The following is a 26,830-nucleotide window of genomic DNA, read 5'->3' as shown; positions in this document are numbered from 1 at the left end:
GCCCCGCGCCCGCCCAGAGGGCCGCCCTCCTCCCGCCGACCCGGCTCGGGGCTTAGGCGTTAATCCCGCCCCCCGGGGAGGCCGCGCGGGGAGCCCCTGATCGCCTTAGGGTCAAGGGCTTACGTCCCAGCCCACGAGGCCTGACCGCACCGCACTGAGCGGCCTCTGCGCCAGGTAAGGGGGTTCGGGGCGGGACCGGGACCCGCGCTGCTAGCCGTCCCGGAAACCCGCGGTGGGCCGTTGGGTGCGCGCCGAGCCGCTGCCAACTGCCAAGCCACTGGAAGAAACCGCGGCGCCCGCGCCCCGCCCCGCCAGAGCGCCGAGGCCCTTCCCGTCGCCCGCCCGAGCCTGAGCGCCCACTGCGCCTGCGTAGTTTGCCCTCCCGGACCCGGGGGCGGAGCCGAAGCGCGCACTGCGCCTGCGTCTTCCGCCCGGCCCCGCCCCAGCGGCCGTGCCTCCGGCGCTCCGTCCTCCCGCCCGGCCAGGGACGAGGCGGGGCGGGTACGCGGACACTGCGCCTGCGCGTGTAGGCCCCGCCCCCCCCCCGACCGGCCCCGCCCCCGGCCAGCCCCGCCCCGTGCCGCGCGGGGCCCTGGGAGGGGCGCAGCGTCCGGCGGCGTCGCGGGCGGCGGGCGGCGGGGCCGCGGGAGGGGCGCGGGGGCAGACAAAGCCGCGGTAATGAATGGAGCGTCCGCCCGCGCCGCCGTCGTCCGCAGCCGGCCGGGAGCCGCCCCAGAGGCCGGGCCGAGGTGAGTGCGCGGGCGCTGCCGCCCCGCCGCCTGCCGCGAGCCCCGTCCCCCGCAGACCGCGCCGGGGCCGGGCCGGGCCGCGCCATTGTCTGCGCCGCGCCGGGGCCAGGGCCGGGGCCAGGCGGGCGGGGGCGCGGCTCCGTGGCCTCGGGGTCCCCGCTCGGCGCCGCCCCGGACCCGCCCCTGCGCGGACCCCGGCCCTGACAGCTGGCGCGGGGGCGGCGCCGACTGAGCGGCCGAGTGCCCGGGGTCGGCGCCCGGCCTGGCCCACGTGCCCGCGCCGTTGCTTCCGGGCGGACGGGACGGGGCTCGGGTTCGGGGCGCCGCCCGGGTCCGCCGGGAGCGCGCTGTCCCGGCCACGTCGAGTTACCCCGCGAGCCCCGTCCCTGGGACTTCTCTGGATGTGTCATTCCCGTCCCACCTCCAGGAAGGGCCACCTGGGCCCTGCCTCATGTTTCAGCCCAGACGGGTCCTTGCGACGTGCCCCGAGGCAGGTTATTGTACGTGGTTCTGGGGATGACCGTTCACATTTAATGAATAAAAATATAACTTGCCTTGCGAACCATAATTTCAAATGTTTTTCGACTGCAGTGGTTTTCCTACACCCAAATGAGCTCGCAGTCAGTTTTGTTTCTTTTGTCCCGTTGTGTGACCCACACCGTCTTCGTTGCTAAGAGAATCGCAGCCCCTCGGGCTCCCTTCTGTGCCTTCCTATTCCGGGTGGCCCTGGTAGACCCGGGCACCTCTATGGAAACACGTCCCGGCCAAGCTCAGCCGTCAGAAGCTTCTGTTGGTGTTCTCGTGTTGGTCAAAAGGGAAGTTATTTATTTTGAAGTTAACTCTGATCAGATTACGTACATAGTTTTTAGAAATCCATTCAGACCTCATAATGAGGCCAGTTTGGTAAAGCAAAGGCATCCTGCGACTTTTTACACAAATATTTTTTATTTTTTCTGTGTATGTCATTCATGGTGACAAAATTGAGACTAGGAAGGATTTGGTTCGGATTTTTTTTAAGTGCTATGGATAAGCCACATTTTGATTATGAATTACTTTCAATTACTAAACAAAGTTATCTTGCAAGAGGAAAGTTTACAGGAGTTTGATTCCATACTCCGAGAGTTTCCAATGGGACAACCGTACAAGGATGCACACTTCCCGTAGTCCTTAAACGGATTATATCTGTTTGTCATGATTGGCTTTTTTTCAAGAAAAGATCTAGCACAAGTTAAGAGAGATTCTGTGAATCTTGAAAAAGCTTCAGAGGCCCGGTCTTTGAGGTGAGGACACAGTTAATCTATATGGAAAGAAACCTAGGACTTTTAGTCCACTTGACAGGTGGTTACAGGGTCTTGCCCACACACACCCTTGTCCAGGTAATTCCTGAATAAGGTGGTTGACGTTTTTGGATGTAAAACCTCTGCTCTTTAAGGTCACCTCCTCCCCCCCCACACACACACAGTGAGTAACTCAGCTGTGCAAAGTATGCCCATAACACCTTGCAGAAAGACTAAAAAATTACTAGGGGAGCGGACTGACTTCTGTGTGTGTGTGCAGAGGAGCTGAGAAGCAGCTTCTTTAGTGAAAGGTGTGTGTGTGTGTGTGTGTGTGTCTCAGATCCTTGATGAGGAGCCCTGGGGAGTGGAACCCTGGGGGCATGAGGAGCAGGAAGTGACTATGGTCAGTGCCATCCTTAAATATGTTTTGTATTTTTTTCTTTGCCTGGCTTTAGCTTCTGGTCTGATTCTCTTTGGTGTGGTGGTTGTCTTTTGAGAGGAGGGAGCAGGTGAAACAGCTGGGCGTGGCTCTGCCCAGCCCTGGGGTAGAGGCCAAGCTCGCCCTTCCTTACCAACGTTTCCTTCACTGTTTAAATCTCAGGACCTGAGGATGTACCTATAGGAATTGCTCTTATTTACATTTGGCTGTGTAAGAAAGTCACTGTGCCTTTAGCCCGTGACACCCCTTAGCGTTTTGGTTTTGGCTTTCTGTTTTAGTGTCTGTGGATTCCAGCAGTTCTCTGGCTTCAGCCCTTTGAGGGGTTCAGCCCTCTCTGCATCCCAGCCTTACAGGCCCTTCTCCTGCTCCCCACTTTTTAGCACCTAGGTTTTTCTACATTCTGCAGTACCTCAGATCCCTTCCTTGGTAATCATTGGATATGTGCTTTTGGTAGTTCAAATTCTGGGAGGCATTGTTAGGAATAAAGTAAGCTCTTTGCCGTTTCTGAGGTGGAGGGGAGCAGGGGAGCAGGAGAGACCGAGGTGCTTGCCTCTCTGCCTGCTGGGGCCATGGTGGTTTTCAAAGAAGGCCCTGGCCTTAGGGAACACGGTGGTGGTGAGGAGCAGCGCGAACCAGAGAAAAAGGCTCAGTAAGTGCTTCAAGGAGAAACACCGGCAGGTGAGAGCAGGGGTAATCCCAGTTTCTCAGGAAAGTGCTCCGGAGACCTCATGGGGAGAGGAGGTTAGAGTCCAGCCTGAAGGGTCTGGGGGCGATGGCAGAAGCCCCAGGAGAGCATTGTCCATGAGGTGCAGAGGCAGCCTCACAGCACCCCAGTGCGCACCTCCTGCCCAGCCCAAGGGCCTGCTGCTGAAGCCGCCTCCCAGTTCCCCCAGGTTGTTTGGGGATTCAGGGGACATGCAGCCTAAATGACCCGCACTGGAATGCCGGCCAGCTTCCTACCTCTCATTCTGGGTGAAGGCTGCGCGGGAATCCCAGCCAGCTTCCCATCCCTCATTCTAGGTGAAGGCTGAACTGGAATCCCGGCCAGCTTCCCATTCCTCATTCTAGGTGAAGGCTGAACTGGAATCCCGGCCAGCTTCCCCTCCCTCATTCTAGGTGAAGGCCACGCTGGAATCCCAGCCAGCTTCCCATTCCTCATTCTAGGTGAAGGCCACGCTGGAATCCCGGCCAGCTTCCCATCCCTCATTCTAGGTGAAGGCCACGCTGGAATCCCGGCCAGCTTCCCATCCCTCATTCTAGGTGAAGGCCGCGCTGGAATCCCGGCCAGCTTCCCACCTCTCGTTCTAGGTGAAGGCCGCGCTGGAATCCCGGCCAGCTTCCCACCTCTCGTTCTAGGTGAAGGCTGAACTGGAATCCCGGCCAGTTTCCCACCTCTCGTTCTAGGTGAAGGCTGAACTGGAATCCCGGCCAGCTTCCCACCTCCCATTCTAGGTGAAGGCTTTTCAGCAGCGGTGGCCCAGGTCTTTCCCAGCAAAGTCTGTGTGCAATAGAAACAGCTGATGCTGGCCTGGCCCTGGGGGTGGGGTTGTGACTGCTGCAGTCCCCTACCTGATTAGGGTCGGGAGGACCTGGCACCACGCCCTTCCCACCTTGCCACCTCCACAGACAAACCCTGAGGGGCTGACTTCCTCCAAAGCTGTTGCTCATCGAGGCCGGGTGGTCTCTGCTCCACCTGTTTGCTGCAGGGAGCAGGGTCGGGAGCATGTGCATTTGGGAGAGCTCTGGTTACTCTGTCATAGAAGCCATGCTCCACATCCTGTAAGTGAGAGACTCCCCAGTGGTGTTCAGCCACAGCTGCGATGTCAGGCCTGTCACTAGTGGGACTGCCCGGACCCCCAGGGTATGGGTACACGGCGAGGGTGCTGGTGTTAAATACGGGGGACCCACAAAACCACCTAGCAGAACAATCCACATGACCCTGTCGTGTGACCCGGAACATTTCAGGGACGGAACACGGACCAGCTGACCTTAGCGTGGTGGCTGGCTTGCTTTGGAGGGTGCCCTGTTTCCAAGATGGCCTTACCTGGGTTCCTGAGCCCGTCTGACGGAGCAGCTCTACTCCGGGCTTCTGGAGTCAGACCCCTTGCCACTGTCTTTGACCTTTAGCTTTGAGTTCCCCTTCTCAGTTTGTTTGTTTGTTTGTTTGTTTATTCTCACTCTGTCGCCCCGGCTGGAGTGCAGTGTTAACAATCTCGGCTCACTGCAACCTCTGCCTCCTGGGTTCAAGTGATTCTCCTGCCTCAGCCCCCTGAGTAGCTGGAATTACAGGCGCCCGCCACCGCACTCAGCTAATTTTTGTTTGTTTTTTGAGACGGAATCTTGTTCTGTCACCCAGGCTGGAGTGCAGTAGTGCAATCTCAGCTCCCTGCAACCTCCACCTCCCAGGTTAAAGCGATTCTTCTGCCTCAGTCTCCTGAGTAGCTGGGATTACAATAGGCGTCTGCCACCATGCCCAGTTAATTTTTTTTTTTTAATTTTTAGTAGAGATGGGGTTTCACCATGTTGGTCAGGCTGGTCTTGAACTCCTGATCTCGTGGTCCACCCACCTTGGCCTCCCAAAGTGCCAGGACTATAGGCGTGAGCCACCGCGCCCAGCCAGTTTTTGTATTTTTAGTAGAGATGGGGTGTCACCATGTTGGCCAGGCTGGTCTCAAACTCCTGACCTTAGGTGATCCACCCGCCTTGGCCTCCCAAAGGGCTGGGATTACAGGCCTGAGCCACTGCGCCCAGCCCACTTCTCAGTTTAGCCCAGACCTGGATGTTGGCTTCTGTGTGGGCAGCTGTTGTGAGCCCGTGGCTCCTGCTGGAATTTGTGGCAGTTGATGCTACTGTGCACCCCCAGAATAGGTGAAGGCTACTCAGGTGTAGCCCGGATGGTAGTTTATGTCCTCAGGAGGAGAAACTGCCATGACCCCATCTGAACCAGGCTTGCAGTCTTGATGCGTAGCTCTTTGCCTCCCTGGGTATACTCGACAGCTTGTTGAGAGCGTGTGTGCTCTGAGTTGAAAATGAATATACTTCTGTTTTTGTTTTGTTTTGTTTTGTTTTTTTTGAGACAGAGTCTCGCTCTGTCGCCCAGGCTGGAGTGCAGTGGCGCAATCTCGGCTCACTGCAAGCTCCGCCTCCCGGGTTCACGCCATTCTCCTGCCTCAGCCTCTCCAAGTAGCTGGGACTACAGGCGCCCGCCACCACGCCCGGCTAATTTTTTGTATTTTTAGTAGAGACGGGGTTTCACCGTGGTCTCGATCTCCTGACCTCGTGATCCGCCCGCCTCGGCCTCCCAAAGTGCTGGGATTACAAGCGTGAGCCACCACGCCCGGCCACTTCTGTTGTTTGAAGGTTATTATAAAGTTTGTAACTTACAGAGTTGGCACTCCTGTGTCCCTTGCCCCCAGCTGGAGCTACCGTGACTGCCACCCGCTGCCACCTGGCACTTGCTGAACTGTCTTGAAGGAAACTGCAGATATCTGGACACTTCTGTAAGTGTTCTTTCTCCTAAGAAAGGGAGAAGGACGTTCTACTGTCAATGACAGTCGCGTCATCGATGGCGTCTACAAAACGTGACTGTGTCCCTTGGCGTCATCCAGCAGCCAGTCCACGGTCCGAAGTTGTCCCCCAACATCTTTACTAGCTGTTTTTCCCAACCAGAATCGAGTCCAGGGCCACGTGCCACAGTGGCTGTGATGTCTCTCTTCGGTCCAGGGCCCCCGGAGCACCGCCTGTGATCTGGCAGTGGGAGGCCTGATTTGATACAGGGGCACGTTTGGGGTGCAGGTGATGCTGTGTGCTGCACTGTGGGCGGAGGCTGTCCCATGAGGACGGATGCGACTTTGCTCACTGGCCCTTTAAATTGTGTCCCTGCTCCCCACAGTTGGCGAGTTAGATGAGGGGGTGTCTCGGGGCCTGTGGATGCTCTGCTCCCATCAGACTTCCACATGCTGTTTGCTGGTCTCCCCAGAACCCGTGGGCAGCAGCACCTTGGCTTTCGTATGCTGTTGTTCTTCTTTTCTTTATTTTTATCTGTGTTTCCCTTCTTTGTTACCTCTTAGAAAATGCTGAGTTCTTTCCCTTCATTACCAATTCTTAGCGGACGATAATCTAGTAGACACCTCTGTGGGGCAAATGTTTGTACTTTTCCTTTGTCTTCCTGGAGTATCAAGGTGGACTAGTGGACTTTTATTTATTCACGTGTCATCATCTAGTAAAGCCTTTTGTTTTGTGATACTCAGATAGCTATAAATGTGACCAGTTGGGAGCCCCTTCCAAGCTGGCCCCTGTGTCCTTTTCACTCAGCACATGGTCCTGGGAACGCATCCTTTCTGGCCCAGCGTCCCGGGCTCATGGTGACATCTTTCCCAGGCCTGCGTCCGCTGCTTCTCCAGAGCGCCTGGGTTCCTTTCAGTGCAGAAAGGCATCTGGACACCGAGGTCCAGGCCATAGATGTAGTCATCATGTTTGTCTGTTATTGCTTAATGCCCTCTTCACGGACACAGCCAGAAAATATGTATGTAAAACATTGTGAGTTCAGTCTGTATTCTCAATATGAATTATAGTTAAAATTAATTTTAATTTTCATTAAAATTATGTAGTTTTGCGGGGTGTGGTGGCTCACACCTGTAATCCCAGCACTTTGGGAGGCTGAGGTGGGGAGACCACTTGAGCTCAGGAGTTCCAGACCAGTCTAGGCAACATGGCAAAACCCCATCTTTGAGCTCAGGAGTTCCAGACCAGTCTAGGCAACATGGCAAAACCCCATCTTTACAAAAACATACAAAAATCAGCCAGGCATGATGGTATGTGCCTGTAGTTCCAGCTACTCAAGAGGCTGAGGTGGGAGGATCACTTGAGCCTGGGAGGTTGAGGCTGTGGTAAGCTGCAATCATGTCACTGCATTGCTGCCTGGGTGACAGAGTGAGACCCTGTATCAAAAACAAAACAAAACAAAACAAAACAAAATATATATATAGTTAATTTCTTTGATTCTTAAATTATGTTATTCTGAAAAATCTTAATATCATTGGCATAATTACTTGTTTTGTGCTAAAATGTACATACAATAGGTTGTAGAATTACAATACTGCCACCTCTTAGAACACTGCTTAGTTAACTTTGCCGGTTTTTGTTGAGTTCTTTTTGTCCTTAGTTATCTTCCATTTTGGTTGAATAAAGTGCTGTGTTTTAAAATTCCTTGACAAATACTCTTGTTTTATTTTTTATTTTATTTATTTTTCCCAAGAAAGAAGACAAATATTCTTTTCTCTGGTTATGTTGCCGATTTGTTTCAGATCATTTTTAGATTTAGGATTTAAAAAAAAATTTATGTACAAAATAATTACCTGTTATAAAGGTCAGAACTACATAAAAGCTACCTTTCCTATCCCCACCACTCTTCTAAGCAACCTTTTTTTTTTTTTTTGAGACAGCGTCTTGCTCTGTTGCCCAGGCTGGAGTGCAGTGGCTCGATCTTGGCTCACTGCATCCTCGGCCTTCTGGGTTCAAGCAATTCTCCTGCCTCAGCTTCCCGAGTAGCTGGGACCACAGGCGCCCACCACCACGCCCGGCTAATTTTTTCTACTTTAGTAGAGTGGGGTTTCACCGTGTTGCCCAGGCTGGCCTCGAACTCCTGAGCTCAGGCAGTCCGCCTGCCTTGGCCTCCCAAAGTGCTGGGATAATGGGCATGAGCCACCATGCCCGGCCTCGGCAACCCTTTTTACTTCTGCTACGTCCTGTAAAAATAAGCAAAACACACCCACAGCTCATTTCCCCTCCTGTCTTTCACAAAAGTTACCGTGGGCTGTTGACACTGTGTGTGTCTGGTTTTTCTTGTTTGTTTGTTATGAGATGGAGTCTCGCTCTGGATTCAAGTGATTCTTGTGCCTTAGCCTCCTGAGTAGCTGGGACTACAGGCACCCGCCACCACGCCCAGCTAATTTTTATGTTTTTAGTAGAGATGGGGTTTCACCATGTTGGCCAGGCTGGCCTTGAACTCTTGGCCGCAAATGATCTACCTGCCTCAGTCTCCCAAAGTGCTAGGATTACAGGTGTGAGCCACCACACCTGACCTGTTTGTTTTGAGACAGCGTCTGGCTCTGTTGCCCAGGCTAGAGTGCAAGTGGCCTGATCTTGGCTCACCGCAGCCTCGACCTCACGGGCTCAAGTGATTTTCCCACCGCACCCTCCTGAGTAGCTGGGACTACAGGCACATGCCACCATGCCAGCTGATTTTTTCAAATTTTTTGTAGAGATGGAGGTCTCACTATGTTACCCAGGCTGGTCTTGAACTCTTGGGCTCAAACAATTTACCTGTCTTGGCCTCCCAAAGTGCTGGGATTACAGGCGTGAGCCACTGTGGCTGGCCCCTGCATGTCTGGTTTTTCTGCTCAGCACATGTATGAATGTGTGGGTTCTATTGATGGGCTCTTATCCTTTGCCATGGGATGCCGCTGTGACTGACGTTGCCATGTGTTGCATTTTTTGTGTCTGGTGAGGACTGTCTTCAGGTCTGTTCCTAGCGTGTGGTTGCTGGGTAGGAGGATACGTGTAATTTTGGTGAGTGCTTCCAGGTTCCCCCGCACAGGCCTGCACCCTGTCAGCACTGCGGGAGAGGGCCTGACCAACGGAGGGCATTACTAAGCATTTGGATTTTTACCAGGATGGTAGGGTGAGAAGGGGTATCTTGAACTGGTTTTCATTTAATTTGCTTCAATCTGAATGTGAAAAATGAAAAAAATGTGCTTTACTAAGTTGGATGTAGCACAGAGAGCACTTGAGATCATTGAATGCAAGTGGCTCATTTTGTTAGTAAGTCCCCAAGGGCGGGTGGCCCCGTGCGTGGAACCTGTACGCAGCAGCCCCGACGCTTCTGCCGCAAAGCCGCTTGGAAGGTGGTTTCTGTCTTTCTTATTTTTTGTACAGCGGAGGCCTTGCTTTTTTGCTGGGACTGGACTTGAGCTCCTGTGCTCAAGCGATCCTCTCACCTTGGCCTCCAAGTAGCTGGGACTACGGGCATGAGCCACTGCGCCCAGCCTAGTGTAGCTTTATAAATGTGTTTTTAAACCCTTTTTATTTTAAAGTGTGGCACAGATACAGAAACTGAATGAAATCAGCGTCTAGCGTAATGAGTCACACGATAAGATGAACACAGTTGTAACTGGTGCTTGGGTCAAGAGGTGCTTGCAGAGCCCCTGTGCCTGCCCCAGCCCCTCCCAGCAGCGGCTGCCTCGATCTTACTGTTACGGTGGCTACTTCCTTATTCTTTGTTGTTTTGACTGAACTGAGTACCTCTAAATATTAGTTAAGTTTTTCCTTTTTTTTTTTTAGACTTAGTCTCGCTCTGTCACCCAGGCTGGAGTGCAGTGTCGTGATCTCGGCTCACTGCAGCCTCTGCCTCTTGGGTTCAAGCAATTCTCCTGCCTCAGTTTCCTGAGTAGCTGGGATTACAGGTGCCCACCACCATGCCTTGCTAATTTGTGTAGTTTTAGTAGAGACAGGGTTTCACCCTGTTAGCCAGGCTGGTCTCGAACTCCTGACCTTAGGTGATCCACCCGCCTCAGCCTCCCAAAATGTTGGGATTACAGGTGTGAGCCACCACGCCCGGCCGACCTTTCAGTCTGAATCTACAGGTTACATTATCCACCCCACCTCCCGTGGAAGTATTTTCTGAGGTAACTTGGTGGTTGGACTCGTGCATCTCACACTCTAGATTTTGCTGGCTGCATTCTTCTGGAGAGGCCCGGTGTGTTCCTCTATCCTTTGGTTTCCTGCAGATTGTGTTTGGTTGGTTGGTTGGTTGGTTGGTTGGTTGGTTGGTTGGTTTTGAGGCAGGGTCTTGCTTTGTGGCCCAGGATGGAGTGCAGTGGTGCTCCCGGGCTCAAGTGATTTTCCTACCTCAGCCTCCCTAATAACTGAGACCACAGGTGTGCATCACCACACTCAGCTAAGTTTTAAAAAATTTTTTGTAGGCCAGGTGTGGTGGCTCACGCCTGTAATCCCAGCACTTATGAGAGGCCGAGGTGGGCGGATCACGAGATCAAGAGATTGAGACCATCTTGGCCAACATGGTGAAACCACGTCTCTACTAAAAATACAAAAATTAGCTGGGCGTGGTGGCGGGTGCCTGTAATGCCAGCTGCGCGGGAGGCTGAGGCAGGAGAGTCACTTGAACCGGGAGGCGGAGGTTGCAGTGAGCTGAGATCGCACCACTGCACTCCAGCCTGGGGACAGAGCGAGACTCCATCTCAAAAAAAAAGTGTGATGTTCTGAGTTATTGCTTCTTTATGTAGTAGATGAACTATTAAAGATAAACCTCTTCTTATCCACTCTCTGGTGTTATAGTTCATGGAGAAAACTGAAGATAAATGCCTGATTCTTTTTTTAAATTCATCAGTTTTCACAATGATGAATCATTTTCCTATCAGCCTCCAGAGGCGACCAGTTAGGGATTTGATGTTGGTATTGATGAACTAATGAATTTAAACGTATTTGGGGTGTTAAATTCTGTCCTCTTTGGACAGTGACAGCCTTTACAAGCTGGCTCCTGGATCCTTTTGACATAATTCCTGAACTCTCTCAGAGGTTTCTGGCTGTCTGATATGTTCTGCGCTCATCTTGTATTTTTCCTGCTCCAGACCTGAAATAAGCCATTTCTTCAGCTCTGGTTTCTTTTAATGGCTTGGAAGTTTCAAAACCACAGTCTGCATGTGACAGGTGCTCACTGCTGTTGGGTTGGCCGCTGGTTCTAGGCCTCTGCTGGAGTGTGTGATCTGCTTTCTGACGGCAGGGCATTTGCATGGGCGTGCTGTAACCTTATGTCTCCGTCGTCTTTTTCCACTGAGAGTGCTGGTCTCAAGGACAGTGGAGATGAGAGAATTGGAATATCGCATAATGTCTCATCTGTTTTATCTCTTGCTACAAACATCACAATCTCAAAATAACAATGGCAGTACAACTGCCACCTATATCATTACTGAAAACAGTGAAGATATTTTTTGCCTAAGTCTTCCCATTATGCAGGTTCTCAACTACAGAGCACGCAGCCATTACGTATTACAGATGCTCTGCAACTCAGGAAACAGCCACGTCCGATAAACCCATCAAAGTTGAAAATGCACTTAATACCTGATTGGAGCCTGGGCATGGTGGCTCCCACCTATAATCCCAGCACTTTGGGAGGTTGAGGTGGGAGGATCACTTGAGCCTGGGAGTTTGAGACCACCCTAAGCAACATAGTGAGACCCCCTCTCTACAAAAAATGCTTTAAAATATTAGCCAGGCACGGTGACACTCAGGTGTAGTTCCAACTATTCAGGAGGCTGGGGCGGGAGGATTGCTTGGGCCCAGGAGTTTGAGGCTACAGTGAGCTGAGATTGCGAACTGCACTCCAGCCTGAGCATCAGAGTGAGACCCTGTCTCCAAAATAAAAAAAATAAGAAATAAATAAAAGCCCTGATTAAACCATCGTAGAGCTGAAAGATTGCAAGTCAAACCATCGATTAAGTTCAGATGCTCCTTGACTGACCATGGGGTTCTATCTCAGCAAGCCCCCCCCGCCCCCGTGAAGTCAGAAACCACGGAGTCCAGCTATTGTGCTGTGTTTCTCCCCCCTAACCCTTGTTTGGTCCTAGCTCTGCAAGTGACAGCAGCCCCGGGTCTCACTAAGGGCAGGGGTGTGTTCTGAGAAATGCGTTACTCAGCGACGTTGTTGTGTGAATATCATAGAGTGCACCTACACAAACCCAGATGGTATAGCCTGTCACTCCGAGGCTGCAACTCTGCACAGCAGTTACTGCACTGAAGGCTGTAGGCATTTGTAACACCATGGTAAGTATTTGTGTGTCCAAACAGAAAAGGCACAGTAAACAGACAGGGTTCAGCCACTGTGGGGTGTGCTGCTCTTTGCTGAGTGAGGTGTTGCTGTGCAGCACGTGACTGTGTGTGTTAAATGCTCACACGGGGGCCGGGCACGGTGGCTCACGCCTCTAATCCCAGCACTTTGGGTGCCAAGGCGGGCGGATCGCCTGAGTTCAGGAGTTCGAGACCAGCCTGGCCAACATGGTGAAACCCCGTCTCTATTAAAATACAAAACAAAAAACAAAAAAAACCCCATCTCTATTAAAATACAGGCGTGGTGGCAGGTGCCTGTAATCCCAGCTACTCAGGAGGCTGAGGCAGGAGAGTGGCTTAAACCTGGGAGGCAGAGGGTGCAGTGAGCAGAGATCATACCACTGCACTCCAGCCTGGGTGACAGCGCGAGACTCTGTCTCCAAAAATAAAAATAAATGCTCACATTGGGTCCTCATGTTTCTGTTGTGTTTTGGTTGAGGTTTGCTCTCCAGTAGATCTCTCAGGAAGGACTCATGGAACAAGATTTCCTGACTTCTGCATCTTGATAGTAGTTTTTCTGCATTCATTGTGCTCAAAGGTCAGTTTGGCTTAGTATAAAATCCTTGGTTCACATTTTCTTCCCCCCCCCCGCCTTTTTTTTTCCTTAAATTTTTTGTAGAGCTGGGGGTCTCACTATATTGCCCAGGCTGGTCTCAACTTCCAGCTTCAAGCAGCCCTCCCGCCTCTACCTCCCAATGCTGAGATTATACACATGGGCCACTGGGCCTGGCTAGTTCACTTTTTTCCTTGAATATCTTAAATATGTTATTCTGTGGTCTTCTAGAATAAAGCATTGCTGTCAAAATCATGACAGTTTTCTCTTTCCAAGTGACTTTGTACTTTGCCTGAGAGCCCAAAGGGTTTCTTTTAAGTGTAGTAATTTTGTTAGAAAATAAATTAGTGTTATTAGTTGAGGATGGATTTCCTCAGTCCCTTTCACTGTGTGGCTTGACAATTTCTGATTCAGGAAAGGTTTGTGTTTAGTATTCTGTTCTCTTGCCCTGTCCCCTCCTGTTTCTGGGGTGGCTGTTCTGATTGTACATATGTTGGATCTTCTTTACCTGTCTTTTAAATTGGTCTGTTTCTCTTGAGTCTTTTTTAATCCCCTCATTTCTTTTTCATTTAAAAAAATTGTGTTTCCCCTTCATTTATCTTAAGCTGTTATCTGTGGAGTTTGTTCTCATGTTTCTTCTTTTTTAGGTTTTCATTCTCGAAGTCATATTTTACTTTTATTTTTAGTGTTTTTGTGGGACCTATAATCACATCAGAATTTTTCTATCCTGATTTATGTTGTTTCTTTATATCATTTTCTTAATTTCTTTAGTTTCTTTGTAATAGGAAGTTACCGTTTTCATTTAATTTGAGGTCACATTTTTCTGTGAGCATATTTCATTATCTGCAGTGATGTTTTTCTGCTCTTTATTTTTTCTCATACCCTTCTGTGAGATTTGACAGAATTCTTTTCTGTTGCCTGTTATATTAGTTTTCTAGTGCTGCTTTAACAAATTACCACAAACCAAGTGGCTTCACACAAACGGAAATTAGGAGTCTGAAATCTGAGATGGGTCTCACTGGACTAAATCAAGATGCTGGCCGCCGAACGGTGGCTCTCAGGGCAAATGCGCGTTCTTACCTCTTGCGCCTTCAGGAGGTCACCTGCATTCCTTGGCTTGCATGGGTTTCGTTTGCTGTTTTTTCTAGTGTTTTCTTTCGGGTGAGTACTTTATTGACTGGAGGTCATCTTTTCTAACACAGGTATGTAGAGCTTTCAGTTTCTCGCTAACCACCACTTTAGCTGCATCTCATACATTTGGTGGGTTGTATTTTTATTGTCATTCAGTTGAAAATACTTCCCAGTTTCCCTCACAGTTTCTTTTTCACCCACGAGTTATTTAGAATTGTATTTTGTTTTCAAATAATTGCTTATTTCCCAGATTTCTTTCTTTTGCTTTATAATTTAACTCCATTGTGTTTAGAGGACTTGTATAGTTTCAGTCCTTTTGAAATGCCCAACGCGTATGGTATGGGCCGGCATGTGGTCTGTACTGTGGGAGGTTCCCTGGGCCCCTGAAGAAGCGTGTGTGCCAGGCAGCGGTGGGGGCGGTGGTGACGGCACTCCAGTGCGTCCACTGGGTCAGTTGGCTGACGGTGTTGCTCAAGTCTTCTCTGTTCTTGCTGACTTTCTGTCTAGTTCTGAGTGGCCTGGCAGGCCCAGCAGCTTCTCTTCATGCAAGTTTTCACCCCAGAAAGAAGTGTCAGCTGTTTTGTTTTGCCCCAGATCGGACCTTGGACCCTGACCCTCCTCTGCTTTGCAGATGTGCAGAAAGTCACCCACCTCAGCAGCTTGGTTCTGTGGGCCATCCAGGGATACCTGTTGGCTACTTGGGGACTATCGGTGTCTCACACGCTTGGTGACGTCTTTCTTTTCCAGCTGTACAGATCTAATACCATCTAGGCCTTGTAATTCTGACTGCGAGGGGGCTTCCATCCTGATATACCCATCATCAATTAAAAATATCTTCAGTGGAAAATGCATTTAATACACCTAATCTGCCGAACATCATAGCTTAATCTAGCCTCCCTTAAATGTGCTCAGACACTTACATTAGCCCACAGTTGGGCAGAATCACCTGACACAAAGCGTGTTTTGTAATAAAGTGTTGAATATCTCATGTAAGAGTGTCACACTGTATGTTGTTAGCCTAGCAAAAGATCAACATTCAGAATTCAAAGTACAGTTTGTACTGAATGCCAATAGCTTTCACACCATCGTAAAGTTGCATATTCGTAGGTTGAACCGTCATTAAGTCAGGGACCCACTTACCCATATTCATGGTTTGTCCCTTCCACTTACATTTGGTGGTTAACGGAAATACCTTGTCAGTCTTCTTTTTTTTGTTGTTGATAACATCAGAGGATTGTGGTTTTACTGTTCTACTTTTCCTTTTATTGAGAGATTTGGGGAAACTAAAAAATAATATATAGGCAGTGTTACAAGCAAACAAATGAGTTTACTATATTTCAAATGAATAAAATAACTACACTTAAGGAAGGAAGCTGGCTGAGGCTGGTGGATCACCCAGGATCAGGAGTTCGAGACCAGCCTGGGCAACATGGTGAAACCCCATCTCCACAAAAAATGCAAAAAATTAACTGGGTGGTGGCACACATCTGTCGTCCCAGCTACTGAGGAGGCTGAGGTGGGAGGATTACTTGAGCTCATGAGGTAGAGGTTGCAGTGAGCCAAGATTGTGCCACTGCACTCCAGCCTGGGCAACAGAGCGAGACTGTCTCCTCCAACAAAAAAGAAAAATGAAAACTGACCCAAGAAACTCTTGGACACGATGTGATTATAAACCTTCAAGTATGAAGATAAAAATTATAAATGAATTGTAATCTCCAGCTAGAAGGTTTGTTTTCTTGGTGGCCTGGGTTAGTAATTCTGCAGCTACTTCGTGCATGTGTTGTAGGGTTGAGCAAATGCAATCTGCCGGGAGGGTGGGAGGTGGATTGAAACGTCACAGATGCAGGCCGAGCGCAGTGGCTCACACCTGTAATCCCAGCACTTTCAGAGGCCAAGGCAGGCGGGTCACCTGAGGTTGGGAGTTTGAGACCAGCCTGACCAATATGGAGAAACCCTGTCTCTACTAAAAATACAAAAAAAAAAAAAAATTAGCCAGGTGTGATGGTGCACGCCTGTAGTCCCAGCTACTTGTGAGGCTGAGGCAGGAGAATCACTTGAATCCAGGAGGCGGAGGCTGGGTGAGCCGAGATCGTGCCATTGCACTTCAGCCTGGGCAACAAGAGCAAAACTGTCTCAAGAAAAAAAAAAAGGAAAAAGAAAAAAAGAAAAGAAAAATCACGGTTGTGGAAAGGGGGACGCTCAGTCTTGTGATCTCAGGGTCAGGGCAGAGTTGGCGGTGTCAGTGTGCACTTGTGGCTTTGATTCACCTACACACATGCGTGTCGGTGTGTGTGTTTATGGGTTCTAGTGCTTCTGCTGGAAGGGCCTAAAGGCAGGCACCCGTAACAGTGAGTGCACGGCTGCCTATCTCGTACCCGCATGGCGCTTATCCCCCTCGGGCCTTTTTGGCAGCACTCTTCCTCCAGACCAGGTTATTTCATCTCTGCCTGGAGAGCACTCTTGCGTAGACTTTAATGTGCGTCACTTAGAGACACGTTCTGTGTTTGGTTTGTCTGATGGTGTTTTTAGTTCCTGTTTATTCCTCAGGGAATATTTGTGCTGCTTACTGAATTCTGGTTTGGCTCTCATTTTTCACAGCTTTGAAGATGTCATTCCTCGTCTCCTGGTTTACATTGTTTGTCTTGAAAAGTCAGCAGTGTATCTCTTTGTTTTTTTTCTTAAAATAGCTTTCATGGAAATAATCTGATACACATAAAAGTGGAAAGGGTAGCATAATAAACCCTGTGCACGCATCCCCAGCTTCAGAATTACCAGTTCACAGCCATTCCCATTTCATCTGTGTCCTCCACTCACTTTTTAAAAAAACTTTATTTTTAAAAATAATTTCAACTTTGATTTTAGATTCATCAGGCGCATGTGCAGGTTCACGACATGGTATATTACGTGATGCTGAGTTTGGGAGAAGGATGATCCTGTCGCCCAGTCGTGAGCATGGTACTCAATAGGTTGTTTTTCAGTCTTGTCTCCTCCACCCTTCCTCCCTCCCTCACTCCTCGCTCTCACAGTCCCAGCGCCTGTGGTTCTCATCTTTATGTCCCTGTGTACCACATGCGTAGCTCCCACTGATAGGTGAGAACATGTGGTATCTGGTTTTCTGTTCCTGTGTTTATTCACTTAGGATGATGGTCTCCAGCTGCATGCATGTTGCTGCAAGGGACATGATTTTGTTCTTTTTTATGGCTGTATAATATTCCACGGTGTGGATATACCACATTTTCCTTATCCAGTCCACCATTGCTAGGCACGTAGGTTGATTCCATGTCTTTGCTATTGTAAATAGTGCTGTAATGAACATACATGTGTAGGTGGGGTTTTTTTATAGAATGATTTATTTCTTTGGGTACATACCTGGTAGTGGCATCACTGGGTCCGATGGTAGCTCTGTTTTTAGTTCTCTGAGAAAACTCCACACTGCTCTCCACAATGGCTGAACTCATTGACATCCCTGCCAGCAGTGCTTGAGTTTCCCTTTTCTCTGTAGCCTCTCCAGCATCTGTTATTTTTTTCTTTTTTTAATAAAAGCTATTGTGACGGGTGTGAGATGGTATCTTGTTGTGGTTTTGATTTGCGCTTCTCTGATGACTGTTGATGTCGAGCATTTTTTCACGTCTGTTGGCCACTTTGATGTCTCCTTTCGAGAAGTATCTGTTCATGTCCTTTGCTCGCTTTTTAATGGGGTTATTTTATTTCTCGTTAAGCTTCTTACAGATTTTGGATTTCAGACCTTTGTCAGATGCATAGTTTGCAGATATTTTCTCTTATTCAGTGGGTTTTCTGTTTATTCTGTCAATGGTCTCCTTTGCTGTGATAGTTTCAGCTATGCAGAGGCTCCTTAGTTAGGTCCCAGTTGTCAATTTTTGTTTCTGTTACAATCCACTCAACTATTTTGAAGCAAATACCCAAAATCATAAATCACGTAGCTACATTTCAGTATTTTTAAAAGATAGATTTTTTTTTTTTTTTTTGAGATGGACTCTCACTCTGTCATCCAGGCTGAAGTGCGGTGGCGCGATCTTGGCTAACTGCAACCTCCACCTCCAGGGTTCAAGCAATTCTCATGCCTCAGCCTCTCAAGCAGCTGGGATTACAGGTGTGCACCACAATGCCTGGCTAATATATTTTTTTTTAGTGGAGACGGGGTTTCACCATGTTGGCCAGGCTGGTCTCAAGCTCCTGGGCTCAAACAATCCATCTGCCTCAGCCTCCCAAAGTGCTAGGACTACAGGCATGAGTCACCGTGCCTGGCTTAGAATTCTCTTTTAAAAGTTAATTCGTCAGCACTTTGGGAGGCCAAGGCAGGCGGATCACGAGGTCAGGAGTTCAAGACCAGCCTGGCCAATATGGTGAAACCCCGTCACTACTAAAAATACAAAATTAGCTGGGCGTGGTGGCACGCACCTGTAATCTCAGCTACTCGGGAGGCTGAGGCAGGAGAAAGCTTGAACCTGGGAGGCAGAGCTTACAGTGAGCCGATATTGCCACTGCACTCCAGCCTGGGCGACAGAGCAAGACTGTCTCAAAAAAAAAAAAAAAGTTACATTTTCAGTACAATATAGTCTGGTAAGCGTGCAATAGCATGACGTCTAAAACAATGTACCTACCTTGATTTTTAAAAAGCTTGTTGCTAAAAATGCCAACAGTCATCTGAGCCTTCAGCAACTCATAATCTCAGCTGGGAAGAGATGTTGCCTTGGTGTCCAGGGCTGCTGACCAATCAGAGTGCAGATTGCTGAAGGGTGGGGTGGCTGTGACAATTTCTTTTTCTTTTTCTTTTTTTTTTTTTGAGATGGAGTCTCACTCTGTCGCCCAGGGTGGAGTGCAGTGGTGTGATCTCAGCTCAGTACAACCTCTGCCTCCTGGGTTGAAGCGATTCTCCTGCCTCAGTAGCTGGGATTACAGGTGCACGCCGACATGCCCGGCTAATTTTTGTATTTTTAGTAGAGACGAGGTTTCACCATGTTGGCCAGGCTGGTCTCGAACTCGACCTCGTGATCCACCCGCCTCGGCCTCCCAAAGTGCTGGGATTACAGGCGTGAGCCACCACGCCCAGCTGACAATTTCTTAACATAAGACAATGAAGTTTACCACATTGATTAACTCTTCTGTGAAAGAGTTCTCCCTAGTGTGCATTTTACCCACAGTGGAACTTCTTTCAGAATTGCAGTCAGTCCTCTCAAACCCTGCCGTTGCTTCATCAATTATGTTTATAGAATATTCCAAAATCTTTGTTGTCATTTTAACAGTGTTCATAGCATCTTCACCAAGAGTAGATTCCATCTCAACAAACTAGTTTCTTTGCTCCTCCCTAAGCAGCAGCTCCTCATTCACTCAAGTTTTATCCTGAGGGTACAGCAATCCCGCCGTATCTTTGGGTTCTGTGTATAATTCTAGTTTTTGCCATTTCCACCAAATCTGCAGTTACTTCCTCCATTGAAGTCTGAGCCCCTCAGAGTCATCCATGAGGGTTAGAATTAACTTCCTCCAACCCATACTCCTGGTAATGTTGGCATTTTCCCCTCCCCGGAATCACACATGGTTTTGTTTTTGTTGTTTTTAGAGACAGGGTCTTGCTCTGTCACCGAGGCTAAAGTGCAGTGTCATGATCGCAGCTCACTGCAGTCGCAACCTCTTGGTCTCAAGCGAACCTCCCGTCTCAGCCTCCCAGGTAGCTGGGACTCCAGGTGTGTGCCACCAAACCTGGCTAATTTTTTAATTTTTTTTTTTTCCCGAGACAGAGACTCACTCTATCGCCCAGGCTAGAGTGCAGTGGCGTGATCTCGGCTCACTGCAACCTCTGCCTCCCAGGTTCAAGCGAATTCTGCAAATTCTGCTGCCTCATCCTCCCGAGTAGCTGGGACTGCAGGCGCCTGCCGGCTAATTTTTTTGTATTTTTAGTAGAGACAGGGTTTCACCATGTTAGCCAGGATGGTCTCGATCTCCTGACCTTGTGATCCACCAGCCTCGGCGTCCCAAAGTGCTGGGATTACAAGCGTGAGCCACCGCGCCCAGCCAATTTTTAAATTTTTTATAGAGCTGGGGTTTTGCCATGTTGCCTAGGCTGGTCACAAACTCCTGAGCTCATGCAGTCCACCTGCCTTGGCCTCCCAAGGTGCTGGGATTACAGACATGAGCCACTACAGCCAGGGATTTCCTTGAAGAACTTTCCTTTGCATTCACGTCTTGGCTGTTGGTACAAGAGTCCTTGCGTTTGGCCTCTCTCAGCTTTAGACGTGCCTTCATCACTAAGCTTAATCATTTCTATCTTTTGAAAATGAGAGACGTGATACTTCCTTTCACTTGAACACGTAGAGGATTAATCGGCCTAATTCTAATTTCTTGTGTGTCTCAGGGAAGAGGGAGGCTGGAGGAGAGGGAGAGAGACGGAGAACAGCTGTTTGATGGAGCAATCAGGGCACACATTGATCAATTAAGTTCACTGTCTTATATGGGTGTGGTTTGTGGTGCCTCACATTAATTACAATGGTAGCATTAGAGATTACTGATCACAGATCACCATAACAGATACGATAATGGAAAAGTGTGAAATATTGCCAGAATTACCAAAATGTGACACAGATGGAGAGCCCGTGCTGTTAGAAAATGGCACCAATGGACGTGCTTGATGCAGGATTGCCACAAACCTCCAGTTTGGGGGAAAAGAAAAAGTATCTGCAAAGAGCAGTAAAGCAAGGCGCGGTGATATGAGGTGATATGAGGTATTGGGTCTTCCCACCTCCTCACCCCCACCCTGCAGTCCCAAGAAAGGCTCAGAGTCAAGACCAACCTAGAATGAGATGTCTGTTTTGAAGAGAGAGCAGCTGGATTCTTCTCGACCCACAGAGATGCACAGCCCACCTTGCAGGTTGGAGGGAGGAGCGTGGAGGACAAGATCATCCTGGAATGAGAACATAAGGGCTGGGGAATGGGGTGGCGCTGCCACCAGGGAGGAGAGATGCCTGAAATTAGAAGGACATTCCCGGGGAGCTGGCCCGTGCCGAGAACAAGAATGAGCTTGAGTCCTGTGACCTCCCTCAACTCTCTTACTGTTTAGCTCTAGTACTGCTTTGTAGAGCCCTTACAACCTTTATGACATCGATGGCCCTGCCCATCAAGGCAGTTCTGATTTTCTCTGACAGCCGCCTCCTGCCTGGGCAGACTCGCATCCAGTGCTGGGTAGAATATGCTGAGGGGAAGCAGTCACTTTTTCACTGATGAGTATGATGGGAGCTGCACTGTTTTCCGGATGCCTCTCATAAGGCTGAAGATGTTTCCTTCTATTCCTGGTTTGTGCAAGAGTTTTTGCTGTGAATAGAGGTGGAAGTGTTCGCAAATGTTTTTCTACATCAAATGACGTGCCCATATGGTTTTCCTCCTTTTGCTAATGGATTTTTTTTTGTTTTTTTTGTTTTTTTTTTGAGATGGAGTCTTGCTCTATCTCCCAGGCTGGAGTGCAGTGGCGTGATCTCAGCTCACTGCAACTTCTGCCTCCCGGGTTCAAGCGATTCTCCTGCCTCAGCCTCCCAAGTAGCTGGGATTACAGGGGCCCACCACCATTTTTGTATTTTTAGTAGAGATGGGATTTCACCAGTTTGGCCAGGATGGTGTTGATCTCCTGACCTCATGATCCAGCTGCCTCAGCCTCCCGAAGTGCTGGGATTACAGGCGTGAACCACCATGCCCAGCCGCCTTCTTTTTTTTTTGAGACGGAGTCTCACACTGTCGCCAGGCTGGAGGGCAATGGCTCGATCTCAGCTCACTGCAACCTCCACCTCCTGGGTTCAAGCAATTCTTCTGCCCCAGCCTCCTGAGTAGCTGGGAAAACAGGTGCGTGCCACCATGCCCGGCTCATTTTTGTATTTTTAGTAGAGACAGGGTTTCACCATGTTGGCCAGGCTGATCTTGAACGCCTTACCTCAGGTTATCTGCCCACGTTGGCCTCCCAAAGTGCTGGGATTACAGGTGTGAGCCACTGCACCCGGCCTGTTTTAATTTTTTGACTATTAAACCAACCTTTTATTCCTGTGATAAATCATGACGTATTATCTTTAATACATAGTGCTTAATTTAATTTGTTACAGTTTTGTTAAGGATTATTTTCTATGTTCATAGGGATATCAAGTTGTTTCTTTTATTGTAATGTCTTTGCTCGTTTTGGTGTCAGGCTAATGCTGCTGATATAAAGAATTGGGAGGTGTTTCTTCCTTTATTTTCTGGAAGAATTTGTATTTTTTCTTTCTTTAATATTTGGTAGAATTCACCACTGAAGCCATCTGGGCCTGGGAGTTTCTCTGTGGGAAGGTTTTTCTTTTTTTTTTTTCGTTTGTTTGTTTGTTTGAGACGGAGTCTCGCTCTGTCGCCCAGGCTGGAGTGCAGTGGCGCAATCTCGGCTCACTGCAAGCTCCGCCTCCCGGGTTCACGCCATTCTCCTGCCTCAGCCTCTCCGAGTAGCTGGGACTACAGGCGCCTGCCACCACGCCCGGCTAATTTTTTGTATTTTTTAGTAGAGACGGGGTTTCACTGTGTTAGCCAGGATGGCCTCGATCTCCTGACCTCGTGATCCGCCCGCCTCGGCCTCCCAAAGTGCTGGGATTACAAGCGTGAGCCACTGCGCCCGGCCAGGTTTTTCAACTATAAGTTCGATTTGTAAATAAAAGGCTACTCAGCTTATTCTTGAGTTTTTGTAGTTTTTGTCTTTCAAGTAATTTGTCCATTTCATCTGAGTTGCAGAATTTATTTTCTTTTTCTTTTTTCTTTTTTTTGAGACAGAGTCTTGCTCTGTCATCCAGGCTGGACTGCAGTGGCGCCATCTTGGCTCACTGCAGCCTCTGCCTCCCGGGTTCCAGGGATTCTCCTGCCTCAGCCTCTCAGGTAGCTGGGATTACAGGCACGCACCACCACGCCCGGCTAATTTTTGTATTTTTAGTAGAGACAGGGTTTCACCATGTTGGCCAGGCTGGTCTTGATCTACTGACCTCAGGTGACCTACCTGTCTCGGCCTTCCAAAGAGCTGGGATTACAGGCGTGAGTCACCGCGCCCAGCTTGTCCATTTCATCTGAGTTGCAGAATTTATTTTTATAAATTTTTTATATGTTTCCTTACTATCCTTTTATATCTGTAGGATCTGTAATGATACCCCCTCTCTCATTCCTGGTAGTGGTAAATTCTGTCTTCTCCATTTTTTTCTCTAATCCATATTTGTAGAAGCTTATCAATTTTATTGCTCTTTTCCAAGAACCAGAGTTTGGATTCATTGATTTTTTTTCTTTTATTTTTATTTCATTGATTTCACATCTTTATTGTTTTTTTCATGCTGCCTACTGTGGGATTAAATTTGCTTTACTTTTGTGATTTTTTTTCTTTGATACTGTGTGTAATATAAAAGTGTTATTTATTTGAAAATAGTTTGGATTTTTTCAGATATTATTGTATTGCTGAGTTTTTATTCGGTTCCTTTGTCAGAAACCGTTCTTTGATTTGGGTTCTTTTAAATGTATTGAGGTTTGCTTTGTTGTCCAGAGAAGAGTCCGTCTTGGTGAAGGTTTTGTGTACACTTGTAAATAATGTGTATTCTGTTGTTGTTGGGCTGCTCAATAAATGTCCATTAGGTCAACTTGGATAATAGTGTTGTTTTGAATCTTCTGTATCTTTACTGATTTTTATGTACTTGTTCGTTACTTATTGAATAGTTCTATGGAAATCACCATCTGTGATGGTGCCTTATCTTGTCTCCCTTTAGTTGTGTCAGCTTTGCTTCATGGTTTTGAAGGTCTCTTTGCAGGTATATGCACCTTTGGGAGAATGCGCTCTGGATGAATTGACCCCCTTGTAATTTTGTGATGTCGTTTATTATATTTAGTATGTTATTCTTAAATTTTTACCCGGTATTAATGTCGCCACTCCAGCTTTCTCTCGGTTTGTATTAACATCATATACCTTTTTCCATCCGTTTGTTTTTAACCCTTTTCCTGTTTGCCCTGAGAACACTCACCGGCAGTGCTTGCAGCTGCAGCGTTTACCCCGAGATAAGTTTGCCACGAAATCTCTCGTTTTCATGACGACTTCTGCATTGCTCGAGTATATCGACTTTGGAAACAAATGACCTCATTCTGTTTATGGCATTCTGTTTTTAGAAGTGGTATTTCCATTTACAAAATATAGGAATTCTCAGTTGCTGAAAACGTCAAATCCCAGAAGACACGGCGTTCCCACACGTGGTGTTAACATCATTCTCAATTGCTGGCCAAAGATTCTTTTGATGAATCCAGTTTTTCCAAAATAGATGATTCTGATGATTCAGATGACTCTGATGTTAGTTCTGTTTAGAAATAATTCCAAGAACAGTTTTTATGTTTTATTTTCACATTGAAAACCAGTCAGATTTACCTCAGCCTCAAAGAGTGTGTTTATGTAAAAGTAAATGAGCGCTGGCAGTGAGCTGCAATTTTTTTTCCTAAATGAGAAAAAGATTAAGCTATTTGTGTCTTTATGTTTAAAGCATGTTTCTTGTAGGCAGCATATAGGAAGTCTTGCTTTTTTATTCATTCTGACAATCCCTGTCTCAAAACAACAGCTTATTTATTTATTTATTTATTTATTTATTTATTTTGAGATGGAGTTTTGCTCTGTCACCCAGGCTGGAGTGCAGTGGCATGATCTCAGCTCACCGCAACCTCCACCTCCCAGGCTCAAATGATTCTCCTGCCTCAGCCTCCCAAGTGCTATTATTACAGATATGCACCACCACACCTGGCTAATTTTTGTATTTTTAGTAGAGACAGGGTTTCACCATGTTGGCCAGGCTGGTCTTGAACTCCTGACCTCGTATAATCCCCCACCTTGGCCTCACAAAGTGCTGGGATTATAGGCGTGAGCCACCACGCCTGGCCTAAAAAAGCTTTATTTGGGTATAATTGATATACAATAAACTACACATCTTTACAGTGCATAACCTGATAAATATATATCCATATCCATATAGTATGCATAAACAGCTGCTATGAGCATTTGCATACGAATCTTCATATGGACATGCTTGTGTATCCATAAACCCATCCTGCAGGCAGCATAGACACACGCATCCCTCCTGTCTGTGTCTTCTGCCCCTTGTGGCCCCTCCTCCCGCGATCACAGATCTGCCCTTTTGTCTTCCGCACTCTGCATAATTGTTTCGAGATTCATCTGTGTTGCGTGTATCCATTCATTCTTTTGTTATTACTGTGTAATGATCCATTGTAGGGCTGTATCACAATTTGTCTTCTAGTTTTTAGATATTACATATAAAGCTGCTGTGAATTTTATATGTAAGTCTTCATACAGAGGCCAGGCGTGGTGGCTCACGCCTGTAATCCCAGCACTTTGGGAGGTCGAGATGGGCGGATCACCTGAGGTCAGGAATTCAAGACCATCCTGGCCAGCATGGTGAAACACTGTCTCTACTAAAAATACAAAAATTAGCCAGGCGTGGTGGCAGGCACCTGTAATTCCAGCTACTCAGGAGGCTGAGTCAGGATAATCATTTGACCCCGGGAGGCGGAGGTTGCAGTGAGCCAACACACCACTGCACTCCAACCTGGGTGACAGAGTGAGACTCCGTCTCAAAAAAAAAAGTCTTCATACAGAGATAGGTTTTCATTTCTCAAGAGTAATAATAACTAGGAGTGGAACAGCTGGGTTATGTGGTCAGTATAAACACCGAAGAAGAGATTGGTGGAATGAATAGAGAATCCAGAAATAGATCCACACATATGCGAGCAACCAATTCTCAACAAAGTTACATGGGCACTTAATGGAGAAAAGATTGTCCTTTCAACAAATTGTGTTGGAACAGTTAGACATCCATGTGCAAAAAAATAAACTTGAATCCTTCAAAGATCTAACTATAAAACTTCTAAAAAACAACACAGAAGAAAGTCTTTGAATTAGGCAAAGATTTCTTTGGTACAAGCCCAAAAGCCCAACCATAAAGAACAAACGAGTGAAGTGGACTTCATCAAAAGTAAAAACTTGTGCTCTTCAAAATACACTAGTAAAAGAATTAGAAGACGAGGTGGGTGGATCACCTGAGGTCAGGAGTTTGAGACCAGCCTGGCAAACATGCTGAAACCTTGTCCCTACTAAAAATAAAAAAATGAGCCGGGAGTGGGCCGGGCATGGTGACTCATGCCTGCAATCCCAGCACTTTGGGAGGCCAAGGCGGGCAGATCACGAGGTCAAGAGATAGAGACCATCGTGGCCAACATGGTGAAACCCCGTCTCTACTAAAATACAAAAAAATTAGCCGGGCGTGGTGGCGTGTGCCTGTAGTCCCAGCTACTCAGGAGGCTGAGGCAGGAGAATCACTTGAACTCGGGAGGTGGAGGTTGCAGTGAGCCGAGATCGCCCCACTGCACTCTAGCCTGGCCACAGAGCGGGATTCCATCTCAAAAAAAAAAAAAAAAGTGCAGTGGCGTGATCTTGGCTCACTGCAACTTCCGCCTCCCGGGTTCAAGCGATTCTCCTGCCTCAGCCTCCCAAGTAGCTGGGATTACAGGCACGTGCCACCACGCCCGGCTAATTTTTGTATTTTTAGTAGAGACCAGGTTTCGCCATATTGGCCAGGCTGGTCTCAAACTCCTGAGTTCAGTTGATCCGTCTGCCTCAGCCTCCTGAAGTGCTGGGATTACAGGTGTGAGCCACCAAACCCAGCCTAATTTTTGTATTTTTTTGCAGAGACAATGTTTTGCCATGTTGCCCAGGCACACACCACTATATCCGCTC

At 48.1% G+C, this 26,830-nt stretch overlaps 1 protein-coding gene across 1 annotated transcript in view; it reads left to right on the top strand.

Annotated features, from left to right (window-relative positions):
- Positions 1-603: 603 nt before the first annotated feature.
- ZBED4 (zinc finger BED-type containing 4) overlaps positions 604-26,830 on the top strand; it is a 36,521-nt gene continuing 10,294 nt past the window's right edge. The window contains exon 1 of the mRNA XM_030815333.1: positions 604-749. The gene's annotated coding sequence lies outside the window, so the exon portion shown is untranslated. The remainder of the gene's footprint in view (positions 750-26,830) is intronic.

Source organism: Nomascus leucogenys, chromosome 7b (assembly GCF_006542625.1).
Source record: "Nomascus leucogenys isolate Asia chromosome 7b, Asia_NLE_v1, whole genome shotgun sequence".
NCBI lineage: Eukaryota > Metazoa > Chordata > Mammalia > Primates > Hylobatidae > Nomascus > Nomascus leucogenys.
Note: the sequence above shows the minus strand (reverse complement) of the source record. Positions and strands in the feature narration are given on the sequence as shown.